Raw genomic sequence first — 19,589 nt, forward strand, 5'->3', positions numbered from 1 at the left:
AGTGTGGAAGGGAGTGCCACTGGGGTGAGGTTCTTTTTGAATAGGGACCATTCCAAATCCTCCTGTAGATCGATCTATGTGACTGGTTGTCAGATTATTCTCAGAATGAGAATCAGAATCAGGTTTATTATCATCGGCATGTGACGTGAAATTTGTTAACTTAGCAACAGCAACTCAATGTAATACATAATCTAGCAGAGAAAAGAATAATAATCATAAATAATCAAGTAAATCAATTATGTATATTGAATAGATTTTTTAAAATGTGCAAAAACAGAAATACTGTATATTTTTTAAAAAGTGAGGTAGTGTCCAAAGATTCAATGTCCATTTAGGAATCAGATGGCAGTGGGGAAGAATCTGTTCGTGAATCGCTGAGTGTGTGCCTTCAGGTTTCTGTACCTCCTACCTAATGGTAACAGTGAGAAAACGGCATGCCCTGAGTGCTGGAGGTCCTTAATAATGGACACTGCCTTTCTGAGACACTGCTCCCTAAAGATGTCCTGGGTACTTTGTAGGCTAGTACCCAAGATGGCGCTGACTAGATTCACAACCTTCTGCAGCTTCTTTCACTTCTGTAAAGTAGCCCCTCCCCCCACCATACAGTGATGCAACCTGTCAGAATGCTCCCCATGGTATAACTATATAAGTTTTTAAGTGTATTTGTTGACATGCCAAATCTCTTCAAACTCCAAATAAAGTATAGCTGTTGTCTTGCCTTCTTTATAATTACATTGATATGTTGGGACGAGGTTAGATCCTCAGAGATTCTGACACCCAGGAACTTGAAGCTGCTCACTCTCTCAACTTCTGATCCCTCTATGAAGATTGGTATGTATTCCTTTGTCTTGCCCTTCCTGAAGTCCACAATCAGCTCTTTCGTCTTACTGACATTGCGTGCCAGTTTGTTGCTGTGACACCACTCCAATAGTTGGCATATCTCACTCCTGTACACCTTCTCATCACCACCTGAGATTCTACCAACAATGGGTGTATCATCAGCAAATTTATAGATGGTATTTGAGCTATGCCTGAATTAAGTCAAGACTGAATTAAATCAAGAAGACATATGTGTCCAAGAAGAGGATATGATTAAATTTCAAGAACTTTTTTTGCTATCTCTGCTTAGTCTTGTTGATAGCCAACTAGGAACGATAGATAATGTAGATGTACAAACGTAGATACATGATAGGTTATTAATTGGGGAGGAAATCCAAAGTGAAGGATATTTTTACTGCTCTACTTAATTAGATTCTCCTTAAAGTTTAGCCTTCCTGAGACAGATTCTGTCCAAGGGTCAAGAGGAGGGTATGTTAGGGAGTTTTCTGGAGGGCGGATATTAATTCAGGCAAGAGCCAGTCTTCTGCTCTTAATGTAAATAGTAAATTGAGGTTAGAAGCACTCCCTTGCGGATAAACGGGACTGTCTGAAGCACAGGCTGGCCCACAAACTAAGAGCAATGATATGCAGAATTGTGACCAAGTTATTCGCATATGTATCAATCTATGGGTTTAAGTAGTTTGAAGCATTGTAAACAATTTCAAGGAAGCTTGCAATTAGCTTGTCCCATTAACAGTACTGTATTTGAAAATTCACAGATGTTTTCTATGCAATCCCAAAGAAACATTGCCAACTCAAAATACTGAAGCAAACAATGTCCATGTAACGATTGAAATTGTATTGATTCACCTGCAGTTGCCTTTGATCTTAAGGGTTTGGAACTAGGATATACTTTTGAGTTCGAGACTCTACAGAGAACATCTCCAAGAGAAAGTTCGTTGTGAAGAATAAAGACTTTCATGTCCACCAATTCTCCAGTGACTTGAGTCAAAATCAATGCACCCTTCATATTCATGTGTCTTTTAAACTCTCTAAGCTACCTGCTTCTATTACTAGCCCTGGTAATCCATTCCAGGCACCTACAAGGCTCTGTGCCAACACGTTTGCTGCTTACATCGAATTTAAACTTCCCCCTTTAATTTTAAAAGCTTGCCTTCTGGTATTTGACATTTCTGCACTGGGGAAAAGGCCATCTCCCCTGTCTATACTTCTCACAATTTTAAGTACCTCTATCAGGTTCCCAGAGTCCAATCAGACTCTGATGCCCTGTGCTGAACAACCCAAATTTGTTCAAACTTTCATTATAACTCATAATTTCTAATACATGGAAGAGGTACAGTTGATGTTTCAGGCCGAGACCCTTCGTCAGGACTCTTCGTTTCAGGACGAAGGGTCTCGGCCTGAAACGTCAACTGTACCTCTTCCTAGAGGTGCTGCCTGGCCTGCTGCGTTCACCAGCAACTTTGATGTGTGTTGCTTGAATTTCCAGCATCTGCAGAATTCCTGTTGTTTACAGTCTCCCATCACTCCCTTAATGGGGCGAACAGAATTGCATTCAAAATACTTGAAGTGTGGTCTGAGTAAAGTTTTATATTACTGCAGCATAACTTCCTTATACTCATCACCCAATCAATGAAGTCAAGCATGCAATATACGTACTTTACCACCTTATCCACTTGAGTAGCCATAGACTTGGACTCCGCGTTCCCTCTGCACTTCAATGCTATTAAGTGATCTACAATTAACTATAAACTTTCTCCTTTCATTTCATCTCCCAAAGTGCAACTCCTCACACTTAACTGGATTAAACTCCATCTGCCACTTATCTGCCCATATCTGTAATTGTCAATATCCAGCTGTATTTTTAAGTCACCCATATACATATATTTTCATCAGCTTATTGATCTGTATCACAGACAACTGAGGTCCCAGCACTAATCTTCGCAGAATATCACTGGTCATGGACCTAATACCCAGAATAATAGCCTTCAACCCCTACTCTCTGCCTTCCATGGACAAACAAGTTTTGTTGCCAAAGTCTCCTGCTAATGTGGTCCCTTGATTAAGTAAGGCCTTAGTTAACATGGTGATGTATGAAGAACAGATCTACTAGTTTTAATTAGTAGATTCTTCCTGAGCACTTCTTGTAGCTCCTATCACACTAATGTACAAACGGGGTCTGACTTCTTTAGTTGGGTAGAAATACATTCCGTTGTGCTTTACGATAAATCATAAAACTTAACGCTACATATTATTTTCCATAGATATATAATGAACAAAAGGATAGCTGGGACAAAATTGGCCTCTTGAAGATTAACATGGTCAACTATACATGTAAATGAAAAAAATGGAGGAGATCTTAAACAAATATTTTGCATCAGGAGATAAATCCAGGGGCTATAAGACTGAGGCAAAGATTACTGAGGTTGTGGAAGGTATCGGGATTACCGAGGGTAGGTACTTGCTGACTTGAGGAAAATTAAACTAGCTGTGTCCCCAGGACCTGACCTGACAAGGCGTTTCCTTGGGCCTTGTAGGAGGCTAGTGCAGAAACTTCAGGGGCCCTGGCAGAGATATTTATAACATCCTTCAGTATAGATGAAGTGCCGGTGGACAGGTGGATAGCACATATTGTTCTTTTCCTCAAGAAAGCTCCAAGAAACTAACGGCTAGTGAACTTGGCATCAGCTGTGGGTATTTTAAAGAACAGGATATATAGATGTTTGGTTAGACAGTGCTTGATTAGGGAAAGACAACAATGCTTTGTGCATGGTAGGTCATTCTAACCAATCTAATAGAATGTTTCAGATGGTTACGAGGAAGTTTGATGAAGGAAAGACAGTGGATGTTGTCTACATGGACTTTAGCAAGGCCTTTGACAAAGTCACGCATGGAAGGTTGGTCCAGAAGGTTACATCACTTGGCATTCAGGATGAAGTGGTAAATTGGATTCAGCATTGGCTTGGTGGTAGAAGCTAGAGTGGGAGTAGATGGTTATTTGACAAAACCTCAGTGTGGGAAAAGCTAATAAAAATGGTTCTGAATTGCAATAACTGAATTAAATCATACTAACATATGTGTTTGAATTAAAAGTAAATAATTTCAGTTTAAGTTGGATGAAATTAAATACACTATCTACTAAGCTTCAATCACTCAGTCTCTCTAAAACATACATGTTACTGAATGCATCTGATTCATATCTACCCTTGGGATGCAAGTTCCACTCTTAATTTTATTAGATTAGATTCAACTTTTTTGTCATTGTGCCGAGTACAGATACAAAGCCAATGAAATGCAGTTAGCATTTAACTAGAAATACAAAGAATAGTGTTATTTACAAAATAACTGTGAATAAAAAGTAAGGCTACAGCACACAAATATAAAAGTACTGAGACAGTACAATATGGGTGCAATACTGCTTAGTGCTGTGATATGAGGTTCAGCAGGGTCACAGCCTCAGGGAAGAAGCTCTTCCTGTGCCTGCTGGTGCAGGAGCGGAGGCTCCCGTAGCGCCTACCGGATGGGAGGAGAGTAAAAAGTCCATGGTTAGGGTGAGATGCATCCTTGATAATGCTTTTTGCCCTGCCCAGGCAGCGTTTATGGCAGATGTTCTCAGTGGTGGGCAATTGGGTGCCGATAATCCACTGGGCAGTTTTCACCACACACTGGAGTGCTTTGTGGTCTGATACGGGACAATTGCCATACCACACTGAGATGCAATTGGTTTGTATGCTCTCAATGGTACAGTGGTAAAAGTCCATCAGTATCCTGGGACAGAGGTGAGCTTTCTTGATGCTCCTCAGGAAATAAAGACGCTGTTGCGTCTTTTTGATCAGGATGGAGGAGTTCAGAGACCAGGTGAGATCCTCAGAAATGTGGACACCAAGGAACTTGAAGCTTGATACACACTCCACTACAGCTCCGTTGATGTAGATGGGGACATGAGTGTGGCTCCTAGCATGCCTGAAGTCCACAGTGATCTCCTTGGTCTTCTGGGTGTTAAGGGCCAGGCTGTTGTCAGCACACCACGCAGCCAGGTGTTGGACCTCGTCCCTGTAGGCTGTCTCGTCATCCCCTCTGATCAGGCAAACCACTGTGGTGTTGTCTGCAAACTTGCCATTTTCTCCCAATCAGGCCAGGGGTATTTAACCGGAAGCAAAGCCTGGATGTCATTTCCCATACATATGATGAATGTTCATCTTCTATTTGAGCTTCAGCCATAACATCTTGTGTCTAATTTTCAATGTAAGCAGGTCCTTTAACATGGCTTCTGTTTTGTCCAAGTATGATATATATTGTCTTATTAAAATAACTCCTGCTTACACTTCTTTTTATATTTTTGCCTCAACATTCACTATAGTCCTCATGATTACGGCTCAGGTTCCACTCACCTTTCTTTTCATTTAGTCTATGAACCGTTTGTGCTTTTCTTTGAATACTCTTAATGACTTGGAATGAGTCCAGGAGTCAGATCAATTTGGAACATTGTGCGTTAGTTATCTCTGGAGATTGGGTGGGGGAAATAGGATTTGAGGTTCAGCTCCAGATATTGCTGAAGAAGGGGATCACCGATTTGTGACTTGTTTCTGAGCAATGGCAGGCATGTGGTCAAAACATTTTGTTGGATCTAAATGACATAAAAGAGCTATGTGCTTGGTAGGGCTGGCCCTCGATTTGCACAAAATTAGGCCCTTTTTTTTAGGGGGCTTCTGTGCGATTGGCTTGTGCCATTTGTGAACCCAATGTTCAAGGAAGTTCTGCACAAGTGACATTAAAATGTAACGCTCAACTGCATGCACATCATACAGATGTTGAGTGCAGAACAAATTTGACAAGAAAGTGGCCTGTGCATAAAGGAGCTGATTGTGGTTGGTTATTGTATTTTAGATTAATTTCCTTTGTGCTGGGTACAAAAGCAGTGTGATACAGTATGTGAAAAGAACTTAAGTATCTCAGACTCAATTGTGTAAATGTACAGCTATTGTTTATACATATATGGACGTATGTTGTTTTTATATATATATATATACACGTGTGTGTATGTAGTATTTATACTGTGTGTTGTTTGGATATGGGCCGCAGTATGTGCATATACGTATAGTTTGGATGATTTGTGCTGTATATTCGCCACCCAAGGGTGCGCACAGACTACACACATTGTTTTTTGTGCAATGTGTGTATATAATTTTACACCCTATCCTCAGAGTACACTGAATACATTGCACCACGCATACACTGTGCATATTGTGTACAGGTAGTGGGAGGAGTAAGTGAGGCGGCTGTTAGCTTTGCTGGCGGAGGTAGCGCCATGACAGCGGCTCAGTGAGTCGGCGCGGCCTGGGTTGGATTCGCAGCTTAGTGGCCGCATTTCGTTGTCAGTGTCTCCCGCCCTGCGGCTCTGCGGAGATGTGAGCGCCGCGGCAGCTGAAGGTGAGTGCGGAGCCCGGGGTTCGGACTCGGGAAGCCCCTGCTCCTGCCGGGACACTAGGCCAGGGAGTTGGGGAAATTCTGAGGCCGGGTCTGGTTGAGAGGCCGGGGTTTGAATCCGATCCCGTTGTGAAGGCCGCGGGGAGCAGCTGGAGAAGGAGCCCGGTAAGGGTCGGGCTTCCTGCCGCCGCCGCCAGTGCTAGGGATCCGATGTTGTGTGGAAAGTTGAGTGCGAAGGCCTTGTACCTCTCGCTTATCTCGGTGTTTGTTCCACGCAGCAGATCCTTCAGCCTCATTCCGAAAGGCTGGAGTTGGAGTAGGAGGGGTGGGGGAACTTTCTGCCTGTGAGCGAGGAGTTTGGGAATTTGATTTGTTTGGTTGATAATGTACCCGAATGCCTGGTTCACGGGGGTTGGGTTATCCTAGGGGAGTCGAAGAAAATAGCCAGAAGAATTAAAAAGGGACAATAAGTAAACACACGAAACTGAAAGTTTCATATTGCAGCTTATTTGTTTGATTTAAATTATTTGTTTCTGTTTTCTACTGTTCGAGAGTCAACACTATATATTTGCACAATACTTTCAATTCCCCCAGGGTTCTGCCCTGAGGATTAAAAATAACCCACACATTTTCGTTCACCACGTCTGCAAAAGTATCATTGTGAGTTCAGTCATGTCTTAATTAATACTCTCGTCTCTGAGAGAGATGGATGGAAAGAAATAAAAACAGGAATAGACTCTCTAGCCTATTGAGCCTGCAATATTCATTAAAATTATGGCTTGCCTTCTACCTCATCATCATTTTCCCATAATTACCCACATATCTCTTGATTTTCTTAATGTAAAATTATGATCAGTGTTTTTAGTGAGTAGTAATACTGAGACTGCCCTCCTAGACAAAGAATTCCAAAAGTTCATCACCCTCTGGTTGAAGAAATTTCTGTTCTGTACTCAATGGCCTGCCCCTTAATTTGAACCTGTGTCCTCTGGTACTGGACTCAGACAGAGGAAATATCTGACATCTAATATCTGCAGAATTTGCACTCTGACCTGCATTTAGCCTTTTAAGAATCTTGTAACTGTGGTTGAGATTTCCTCTCATTTTTCTAAATTATAGAGAATAAGGTATTATAGGTAATAAGGTATTACTCAGTCTCTCCTCATGGGGGAATTTACCATTCCTAGAACCAGTATAATGAATAATTTCTGCATTCCTTCTACATCTACTCTTAGATAAGAATTGTACACTGTTCTCCAGGTGCAGTCTTACCAAGATCCTGTACCATTAAAGTAACAATTATTCCTGTAATTCAAAGCCTAATAAAGTATTTGTCCTCTTAATTGATTGCTTTATCTGCATGTTTTCTTCAGTACAAGCACATCTTGGATCCTTTTAATGTCAACAGGACTGACCTTTCACTATTTAACAAATGCTCTGCTTTCCTGTGTGTGCAAATGGTTGAAATTACATTTTTCCCAAATTTCCATTCCCTCAGCCAGTCCCACGGTTTCTGCATTTCCCCTTGGGATCCCTTGCATTCTTGTTACTCACAATCCTACCTAGGTTGGTATTATCCACAAACTTGAAAAATAAATATCTTCTGCGCTCTGTCAAATTATACAGTAAAGACCAAATCAGTCCATTTGGCCCACAATGTCTGTGCTCAGCAGGATGTTAAGTTAAACTAATATCTTCTACCTGCATGTGATCCATATCCCTCCATTCTCTACATATTCATGTGCCCAGCTAAAAGCCACTGTCATACCTACCCCCACTACCAACCCAGCAGTGCATTTCAGGTATCTACCACTTTCTATATAAAACAATATTTGTTCTGCACATTTTTTTAAACTTTACTTCTCTCACCTTATTGTCATGCTCTTCAGTATTCGATAGTTTGACCCTAGGAAAAGATACCAGCTATTCATTGGGTGTCTCCTCAGTCTTGCTGCTCTCGATAAAACAATACAAATTTGCTCAACTTCTCCTTGTAGCTAATTGAGGCAACCTGGTAAACTTCTGAACTCTCTCCAAAGCCTCCACATCCTTCCTGTAATGGGCTGATCAGAACTGCACACAATACTCCAGGTGTAGCCTAACCAAAGTTTTATACAACTGCAGTATGACGTCTTGACTCTTGTACTCTGTCCCTAGTGATGAAGACAAGTATGCCAAGTGCCTTCCTTACTACTCTATTTACTTGCATCGCCACATTTAGGGAGGTATGAACTTGGACAACAACTTTAATACATAAATGCTGTTAAGGATTCTGCTGCTAACGATAATTTCCCCTTAAATCTGACCCCTCAAAGTGCAAAACCTCACTCTCAGATTAAACTACATTGTCATTTTCCCACCCATAAATGTAACTTGTCTCTGTCCTGCTGTTTTGTTTGATGGCCTTTTTCACTGTCCATAATTCCACCATTTTTGTGTTGGCTGCAAACATCCTATCCCACCTATCTACATTTTCATTCAAGGTGTATAACAGAGGTCCCAGCACTAATCCCTGAAGAACACTACTGATCGCAGACCACCAGCCTTCCACAACTTCCCTCTGTTGTCTATGGGCCAGCAGATTCTGAGAGACCAAACTACCTATTCACTGTGAATCCCATGTGTCTTAATCTTCCTGATCAACCCTCCATGAGGAGCTTGTCAAACTCCTTACTAAAGTCCAATTTGTTAACACCAGTGTCCTCCCTCATCACCTTGTTCACCAACTCAGAAAACTAATCAAGTTTATATGGTTGTGAAAAGTTGGAGCTCAGGCACTGATCGCTATGATAATCTACATAGTTACACCCGGACCACCTGAGAACACTGTATATTCCTACTCTTTATTTTTTCCAGGAACATAGAAAACCTACGGCACAATACAGGCCCTTCGGCCCATAAAGCTGTGCCGAACATGTACATACTTTAGAAATTGCCTAGGGTTATCCATAGCCTTCTATTTTTTAAGCTTCATGTACCTATCCAAGAGTCTCTTAAAAGACCCTATCGTATCTGCCTCCACCACAGTTGCCGGCAGCCCATTGCATGCACTCACCGCTCTCTGTGCAAGAAAACTTACCCCTGACAATAATTCTTTGAACCACTTTTTTCATGACTGGGATATAAATCCTTTGGACGTATCAGCTTTCTATATAATTTTAACTTTTTTTTATCAATACTTAGTGCTTTGTCATTTACTTAATTCCATTATAAATTTACCAGTTTGTAAGAAGTCCCTGTTTGTGCTCACTACTCTTTTCCCTTTTATAAGTTCTTTGTGTATTTATGTCTCCAGCCAAACAAGTCTCCTAGTTTACATTTATCTATCAATTTCTTGATTGTATGCATCCTAGCATTAATTTGAGCACAAAATCAGCACTGACACTGTACAGGGTACTTAATATTGTTGGAAGTGCTATCTTTCGGATGGGATATTAAATAAATGTACAGTTACTTGTGTATGTTACTGGTAAAAGTTCCCATGGCAGTATTTTGTTGAAGAGCAGAACTGTGCTGGTCAACAGTCAATATTTTATCAGGTTACCAGGTTATCACACCAGATCATTTCTGTTTTGATGTATTACTGTGTGTAAATTGGCTGTCAGGTTTCAAATAGCACAAGTAATTTCAAAATTTACTAAATCATTTATTGGTCTTTTGTCTAGGATAGTCTGAGGTTTTGAGAGAGAATTTATTTTTATAATCTAAACAATCAATAAATTGAGTGGAGAGGTGTTGGTACTAATGATTTGGAAGCACTGGGGTCCAGGGTTACGTTTCATGTAGTCATAATACGTTTAGGGGAATGAGGCCTTTCTTAATTATAAAATGCTATTCCAATCCAGAGTTCTGTGTCAGGAGTTGGTATCTGTTGGTAAATCTATTTTGAGTTCTTTCCTATTTTGGGAACCATATTTGAAGAAGGATGTCAAAGCACTAGAACAGAAGCACGATAAGTGCACACAGATACAGCCTGGTACATGGAGGGTGAACTACAGGCTATTTCATGCATCTTGAGTAAAAGTATTGGAAGATTAAGTATGTTTGAGGACGTAGGAAATGGGCAGGAGTAAGAATTATGGACCTTTGATTCTGTGCCACCATTCATCAAAATCATGTCTGCTCTGTTACCTCAGCACTGTTTTTCCTGCATTATTTCAATGTCCCAGGTCATTATTATTCGTACATGTATTTTTTTTAATAACTTTAATGATTGAGTCACTTAATCCATTGACACAGAAAATTCCAAGAATTCATTATCCTGTGAAGAAATGTGTCTGCATCTTCAAAGGAATTGGGTCACCCCTTATTCTGAATCTGTGATCATTAGCTTTACTAGCTGTGAGAAGTATCTTCCTCACAGCCACACTGTGAATTTGAAGTTCCAATAATGTTGCCTTTCATTTTTCTGAATTCCAGGGAATAGAGATATAGTCTACTAAATTTCTCTAATCTCTATGGCATATACAGTTGCAAGAAAATGTCTGTGAATCCTTTGCAATTACCTGGTTTTTTGCGTTAATTACTCATAAAATGTGGTCTGATCTTCGTCTAAGTCACAATAATAGTCAAACACAATCTGCTGAAACTAATACCGCACAAGCAGATGCACTTTTTCTTGTCAATACTGAGTACACCATTTAAACAATCACAGTCTAAGTTCAAAAACGTATGTGAACCTCTGGGGTAATGCCTTCTACAAAAGCTATTTGGAATGAGGTGTTCCAATCAATGAATGCTGAAGGAGGTGAAAAAGAACTCAACGGTAACAGCAAAAGACCTGCAGAATTGTCTAGAACTTGCTAAAGTCTCTGTTCATGTGTCCACTATGGGAAGGATGCTGAACAAGGATGGTGTTTTTGGAAGGGCATCACAGAGGAAACCACTGCTCTCCAAAAAAAAAACATTGTTGCATGTCTGAAGTTTGCAAAAGATCACTTAAATGTTCCCCAATATTTCTGGGGCAATGTTCAGTGGACAGATGTGACAGAAGTTGAATTTTTTGACATAAATGCACACCACTATGTTTGCAGGAAAAAGGGCACTGCACACCAACACCAAAACCTCATCCCAACTATGAAGCATGGTGGAAGGAGCATCATGACTTTCAGCTGCTTTGCTGCTTCAGGGGTGGACAGCTTGCAATTATTGAGGGAATAATGGACTCAAAGTTGTATCAAGACATCTTACAGGAGAATGTTAGGGTAGTGGTCAGTCACCTGAAACTTAATAGAGGTTGAGTGATGCAACAAGACAATGATCCAAGACACAAGAGTAAATCAACAACAGAAAGATTTAAAAAGAAGAAAATTCGTGGTTTGGAATGGGCAAGTCAGAGTTCAGACCTTAACCCAATTGAGATGCTGTGGCATGACCTGAAGAGGACTGTTCATGCAAAGTATCCCAGAAATATTGATGAACTGAAACAGTTTTGTATGGAGGAATGGTTTAAACTTCCTCCTCGCTGTTGTTTGGTGGAGGTTCTACTAGTTAGTAAATTTAAGGCTTCACATACTTTTCCAGCTTAGACTGTGAATGATTAAACAATGTATTCAATAAAGACGTGAAAAGTACAATTGTGTGTTATTAGTTCAGGCAGATTGTGTTTGTCCATTATTGTGACTTAGGTGTAGATCAGACCACATTTTATGAGTAATTAATATAGAAAACCAGGTAATTGCAAAGGATTCACAGACATTTTCTTGCAACTATATACCATTTTATGAGACTATATAATACTAAAACAGTACAAAATACTTCTGGTATGGTCTTATCAAAGTCTCGTGTAATTGCAGTAAGGCCTCTTCTATACTTAAGTACTTTCACTTGGTTACAAAATAAAATGTTCAAATTATAGAGTGCTAATATTTCTTCATAAAGGTGGTGCAAAGTTTATTAGAGTTGATCACTGAAACTGTTTGGAGGCTGTTGAAGGAATAGAAACAACTAATGTTTGGAATAAGGGCTGTTGGGGTAATGGTGGAATGATCGAATTGTCAAGCATATTCCTTTATTGTAATTTTATGTAATTCTGTTCAAAGCATCATGAGGGAAGTCAGTTTTAGTTGGCTTCCTAGTTCTTTTTAAAATGGTTTTGATTAAATTAGGTGACAAGTGGAGTTTGCTAAGTATCACTAAGTCAATACGAGTATTATTACAAACATTGTTAGTTGAGGTTGATTAAGTCAAGTTATATATTACCTGCCTCCTTGCAATTGCTTTTCATAATTCTAGCTTGAGGCCAAAAGTTATTTACAGTTGTTTAGCCTTGGCATTTTGTAATTAACTTTCCAGTGCCTGCAACTTTTTAAAATTAAAAACCTTCAATAAAAAATAGTTCCAAGGAGGAAAATTCAGGCTTGCAGTGTTATTTCTTTTTGATCCATGAGCAAATGGATCAGCTTGCTCCGGTGACAATTTAATTCATTTGAGGTTTGACTCTCAAATGCACGAAGGGTTGTTTGGAGGGTGAGTTCACTATGTGATTGGGAGGCAAATATTTAGTTTTCTTTTTTATTGTGTGATCTGAAAATAGTACCACATGCTTGATGTTCGAGAAAGTGGCAGCATCTTCAAGCATGAATTTATTTGAATTTATTTAAATCTTACATCCGTCCCACGACATAAGGGAGTAAAAATCTTTGCCTTATGACTCCTTCGCAATGTAAAGAAGCTGTCCCATAGCTTGCTGGTCCTGGCTTTAATGCTGCGGTACCAATTGCCAGATGGAAGCAGCTGAAATAGTTTATGGTTGTGGTGACTGTTGTCCCCGATGATCTTCCAGGCTTTCTTTTATGCACCTGCTGCTGTGAATGTCCTCACTGGACAGAAGTCACATCCACAGATGCGCTGGGCTGTCCGTACCCCTCTCTGCAATGCCCAGCGATCAGGCTGGTGCACTTCCCGTTCCAGGCAGTGATACAGCCAGTCAGGATGCTCTGTGTGGTGCCCCTTCGGAAGGTCTTAAAGAATTAGAGGCTCGTGTAAATGTAACTTTGCTAGATCAAATAACGACAGCACAAAAAGATCACTACTTATCTTTTCACCCGTTTATTTCTTCAAGCTCAGCTGGCGAGTGAACTTGGACCTGCCATCAGGGAGAGACCCTTTCTCATCTCCCTGGTGGTTCTACAAGTTCACTGCCTGATGTCAGAATTGTCAGAAGTTATAAGGCCACCAATACAAAAGAACAATCAGTTTGATAATCATTCCGGTCAAGTCAATGGACTATTGATACAGAGAACAATCAGTTTAATAACTATTCCGGTCAAGTCAATGGACTATTGATACAAAAGTACAATCAATTTGTTAGACACTCCAGCCACCTTAATTAAAGGAAGGAATGTCCTACCTGGTTTGCTGGAGCCACAACTTAATTACAAAGATAAGAACATCCGTCAAATTTATGCTTTAATTAAGAAAGGAATGTTCTGTCTAATTTCCATCAGGTACTGCTTTTTGTCAAAATCAAAAGGTGTGAAAAGCCCAGGGACATCTTATGTGGATCTGGGCGAACTTTAATCATCTTGCTCCAAAGAAGGCAGCTGTGAGACATTATTCAAACACACTGTAGTCTCAGACATAGTCAGTACTTAATTCATTGTTTACAGGGATCTAAGAATCCCTCATTCCCTTAAACTTTATCACCCGTGCCAAATTTCTTAAGCTGCCTAAGGTGGAAGAGACACTGTTGTGCTTTTTTTTGCCACACAGCTGGTGTGTACATTCCAGGTGAGATCTTCAGTAATGTGTATACCAAGGAACTTGAAACTACCCACCCTTTCAACTGCGGTCCCATTGTTGTTGATCGGTGTGAGCCTGTCTCCATTCCTCTTGGAATCCATGGTCAGCTCTTTTGTTCTTTGGACTTTGAGGGAGAGTTTGAGCAATAGTGATCCGTGACTTCATGAAACACCCAGATGCTTCAGAGACCGGCTGAAGATGATACTTTGTTGTTCCTACCAGTGGATAATAACGAAAAGCAAGCTTGCAAGAAGACCAATATGAAAATAGATGGAGGAAGTGACTGAGGCTGGAAGGAGAACCAGTCAAATGCAACACACACAAAATACTGGAGGAACTCGCAGGTCAGGCAGCATCTATGGAAAAGAATAAGTAGTCAGTGTTTCAGGCCAAAATCTTTCCTAAGATCTTAGAATTTGTCATTTGGCCACAATGATAATTTTAGTTACTATTATGTTAGTGAATCTTGAGTGTAAGGTGATAATGATTTTATATAATCAAAACAACAGGAATTCTGCAGATGCTGGAAATTCAAGCAACACACATAAAAGTTGCTGGTGAACACAGCAGGCCAGGCAGCATCTCTAGGAAGAGGTGCAGTCGATGTTTCAGGCCGAGACCCTTCGTCAGGACTAACTGAAGGAAGAGTGAGTAAGGGATTTGAAAGTTGGAAGGGGAGGGGGAGATCCAAAATGATAGGAGAAGACAGGAGGGGGAGGGATGGAGCCAAGAGCTGGACAGGTGATAGGCAAAAGGGATACAAGAGGATCATGGGACAGGAGGTCCGGGAAGAAATTCCAGACCTAATCAGTTCGCCTCTACCACCACTCTGCTCCGTCTAGCGGAATTAGTCCTTACTCTTAATAATTTCTCCTTTGGCTCCTCCCACTTCCTCCAAAATAAAGGTGTAGCTATGGGCACCCGTATGGGTCCTAGCTATGCCTGCCTTTTTGTTGGCTTTGTGGAATAATCTATGTTCTGTGCCTATTCTGGTACCTGTCCCCCACTTTTCCTTCGCTACATCGACGACTGCATTGGCGCTGCTTCCTGCAGGCATGCAGAGCTCATTGACTTTATTAACTTTGCCTCCAACTTTCACTCTGCCCTCAAGTTTACCTGGTCCATTTCCGACACCTCCCTCCCCTTTCTAGATCTTTCTGTCTCTGTCTCTGGAGACAGCTTATCCACTGATGTCTACTATAAGCCTACTGACTCTCACAGCTATCTGGACTATTCCTCTTCTCACCCTGTCTATTGCAAAAACGCCATCCCCTTCTCGCAATTCCTCCGTCTCCGCCGCATCTGCTCTCAGGATGAAGCTTTTCATTCTAGGATGAGGGAGATGTCTTCCTTTTTTAAAGAAAGGGGCTTCCCTTCCTCCACTATCAACTCTGCTCTTAAACGCATCTCCCCCATTTCACGTACATCTGCTCTCACTCCATCCTCCTGCCACCCCACTAGGAATAGGGTTCCCCTGGTCCTCACCTACCATCCCACCAGCCTCCGGGTCCAACATATTGTTCTCAGTAACTTCCGCCACCTCCAACGGGATCCCACGACTAAGCACATCTTACCCTCCCCCCCCCCCCGCATTCCGCAGGGATCGCTCCCTACGCAACTCCCTTGTCCATTCGTCCCCCCCATCCCTCTCCACTGACCTCCCTCCTGGCACTTATCCGTGTAAGCGGAGCAAGTGCTACACATGCCCTTACACTTCCTCCCTTACCACCATTCAGGGCCCCAAACAGTCCTTCCAGGTGAGGCAACACTTCACCTGTGAGTGGGCTGGGGTGATATACTGTGTCCGGTGCTACCGATGTGGTCTTTTATATATTGGCGAGACCCGACGCAGACTGGGAGACCGCTTTGCTGAACACCTATGCTCTGTCCGCCAGAGAAAGCAGGATCTCCCAGTGGCCACACGTTTTAATTCCACATCCCATTCCCATTCTGACATGTCTATCCACGGCCTCCTCTACTGTAAAGATGAAGCCACACTCAGGTTGGAGGAACAACACCTTATGTTCCGTCTGGGTAGCCTCCAACCTGATGGCATGAACATCGACTTCTCTAACTTCCGCTAATGCCCCACCTCCCCCTCGTACCCCATCTGTTATTTATTTTTATACACACATTCTTTCTCTCACTCTCCTTTTTCTCCCTCTGTTCCTCTGAATATACCCCTTGTCCATCCTCTGGGTCCTCCCCCCCGCCCCCCCCCCCCCCGTCTTTCTTCCCGGACCTACTGTCCCATGATCCTCTTGTATCCTTTTTGCCAATCACCTGTCCAGCTCTTGGCTCCATCCCTCCCCCTCCTGTCTTCTCCTATCATTTTGGATCTCCCCCTCCCCCTCCAACTTTCAAATCCTTTACTCACTCTTCCTTCAGTTAGTCCTGACGAAGGGTCTCGGCCTGAAACGTCAACTGCACCTCTTCCTAGAGATGCTACCTGGCCTGCTGCGTTCACCAGCAACTTTTATGTGTGTTGCTCATATAACCAAAACATTGTTTTTCGGTCTTGTTGTGCCATGATCTTTAAAAAGTTTGACTTCCTGTACTCAGTTGCTCAGTGATTTTGCTCCTCTGTCTCAGTAACCTCTTCTGCCCTACAACAGGATGATAGCTATTTTGTTCTCTGAATTTAAGCCCTTTAACATTTCCTCTCTGCTTTGTCTCGGTGTTAGAAGCTGTGCCTTAAATGTTTAAAAACAAAGCTCTGGAATTAATCCCTGTACTCTTCCCCGTCTACGAAACTTCAGAAAAAGTGCCGCCTTCTTGTACAATGTTAGGAATGTTTTCTGAGAACTTTAGGATATCCTGATTCATTAAAGATGCTTGACAAATATTTAAAATTTGTATTTATGGATAATGATTGCTTTGATTGCAGCTAGATTCCATTAAATTTCCATTGTGCAAATTTACAAAAGTTAAGGCAAGACTCAGACAAATACCAGAAGTTTATAATTTAAATTATTTTTCAATACAATTTAGTTTTATATTTTTGTTTTGTTTTCCAGAACTGCAAGAACCTGAGACATAGAGAACAAAATTACTTTGTGGTATTCAATGATTAAATGCATGGTATTACCACCCCCGTCAACGCTTATTTGTCTAGTTTAAAGCATGTTATCAGTTTAGGCAAAATCCGGTTTTTATTTTATTGACTTAATAAATTGTGATTATATATGTGGGCAGGCCTTTCAGCTCCATATTCCTTGGATTGAGGAAAAAGTAGTCTTTACGGTGTCACGTACCCCGTGACGGGTTAAAGAACCAGCAGAAATGGAAAACACTTTGGAGTCCAGTATTGCTATTAACTAATGGTATTTATTAGTAACTATGCAATACAGTAATATAAATGCAGACATATCAAACAGGTTTGCAATGATTTTATATATATATAAATTTTTTTATATATAAAATCATATATATGTGTGTGTGTGTGTGTGTGTGTTTATATATATACACACACACACACACACACACACACACACACACATACATATATGTGAGGAAATATATGAAAACCAAGCTTCTTCGAGTCTAGGGGTAAGTAGAGTCTTAAGTCTTACGATGATGAGTAAAGTTGAGTTCAGTTTGTGGTATTGAGTTGAGTAGTGATGGAGAGAGAGAGAGAGGGAGAAATTTGAGTCTTCAGGTGAGCTGACGCCATCGATCTTCCCGTTGTCCTCCAAAATCCTTTAGAAGTCACTGACTATGACCACAACAAAGAGGACCGTTCTTCTGTGGTGGAATTGTCAAACCAGGCGAGGGTTGGACACACAAATAACTCCCCACCGTTCACTCCCTCTTCACACTGCGAGAGCCACTGATCAATCCGCCTGATCGTTCCTCCAAAACCTACTTTTTCTGTTGGCACTACAAATCTAATTCAGTGTCCAAAACCATGTGTCTCCAGGTCTAACAGTTGACTTTCTATTTATCTCACCGTGCTGAATATTAGCTGTCTATCAAACAGCTCCTCCCTTCTCTCTCTATAAGAACTTGGAAGCTGCCAGTGTCCTTGTAGAGAGTATAAACAAACTGTGAGCAGTCTTGGCCTCTCTCTTTCTATCCCTCTCTTTTTAACAAGGTGCCTGTATTGGACACCTCTCTCTTTCTCTTTTCAAAAGCACAGTTCATGGGGGTAATTCAGGACCCCATCACAACAGGGAGAAATTTACTCATTCCTGTCATTTTTTTTTTGCAAAGAAGTGCTTTCTGGCTTCTCTAATGAAAGACTTTGTTTCGGTTTTTGAAGTTTTGTACACCTATCCTATGATCTTCCTGGATCTGTCGAACACTCCCTCTGCTTTCAAAATCCTAAGAACACCAATTAAGTTATTCTACTTTTGTTTTCTGTTAGCTCCCTTGCCTGTTTATGTCCTCACCTTGTAGCATTGTGGTTCTGCACACTTACCAAGGTCACTGTACAGTCGGCTCTCTGTATCCGGGGTTCCGCATCCGCGGATTCAACCAACCGCGAATCGGGATCAAAAAAAAAACTCGGAAATTCTCTCTCCAGCACTTGTTGTTTGAGCATTGTTCGCCTTGTGTCTCGTTCGGTCGCTACTTGTGTTGTGTGCACCCTTTGTTTTTGTGAAAAAATCGCTCCTAAAAAGCAATTAAGTGATCAAAGCAATTCCTCAAAGGCTAAAATACTGTAATCTAGAGATGATTAAAAGTATTACTCATTGTTTGAGCATTGTTTGCCTCATGTCTCGCTCCTTCGCTACTTGTGTTGTGAGCGAGAGGAAGGAGTTTAAGGCTAGTAATGGTTGGCTGGCTAGCTGTGTAAAGCACTACAGCCTCAAGAAATTAAAGATCACGGGAGAACCGGCATCGGCTGGTGCCGAGGCAGCATCAGCGTTCCCAGGAGAGCTACAATGGATGCGTCTGTACTGAACACGTACAGAACTTTTTTTCTTGTCATTATTCCCTAAGTAATACAGTATAACAACTATTTACATAGCATTTACATTGCATTAGGTATTATAAGTCATCTAGAGATGATTTAAAGTATACGGGAGGATATACGTAGGGTCATTTTATAAACGGGACTTGAGCATCCGCTGAATTTGGTATCCACAGGGAGGTCCCGGAACCAAACCCCAGTGGATACGGAGGGCCGACTGTATGCTTAGTAAGCTATGGTGCTAAGAACGACAGACAATACTCTAGATATAGTCTAGCATACACTATAACAAAACTACCTTTCATTTTTAGATTATAACTCTGATTGTAAGCATTGAGATTCACATTTTTGGTTATTTAAAATATTTTGCCTGCTGCATTTTCCAGCATCTGAAGTTTTTAATTAAATTTTCACCTATTACATTTTTACTGATCTCCTTGCACACAAATGTTAATCTATTTGTTAATACAATTAACATTGTTAATCAATGTTTGTAATTCTTCACAGGTGAACTAATATTGATCTTTCTCTTTGTTGATTCAAGCTTACACCTACCTGCTCTGAAATCTTGTCTGCCACAGTTTTGCCCAGGTGCTTAATCTGTGAATGTCACTTTGAATTTTATGTTCCTCTGTATTAATAACTCTGTCATATCTTTCATAATTAC

At 41.1% G+C, this 19,589-nt stretch overlaps 1 protein-coding gene across 2 annotated transcripts in view; it reads left to right on the plus strand.

Moving 5' to 3' along the window:
- Positions 1-6,105: 6,105 nt before the first annotated feature.
- cnot6l (CCR4-NOT transcription complex, subunit 6-like) overlaps positions 6,106-19,589 on the plus strand; it is an 83,648-nt gene continuing 70,164 nt past the window's right edge. For both annotated transcript variants that reach the window (XM_072253152.1, XM_072253151.1), the window contains exon 1: positions 6,106-6,270. The gene's annotated coding sequence lies outside the window, so the exon portion shown is untranslated. The remainder of the gene's footprint in view (positions 6,271-19,589) is intronic.

This window comes from Mobula birostris, chromosome 3 (assembly GCF_030028105.1).
Source record: "Mobula birostris isolate sMobBir1 chromosome 3, sMobBir1.hap1, whole genome shotgun sequence".
Classification (NCBI taxonomy): Eukaryota; Metazoa; Chordata; class Chondrichthyes; order Myliobatiformes; family Myliobatidae; genus Mobula; species Mobula birostris.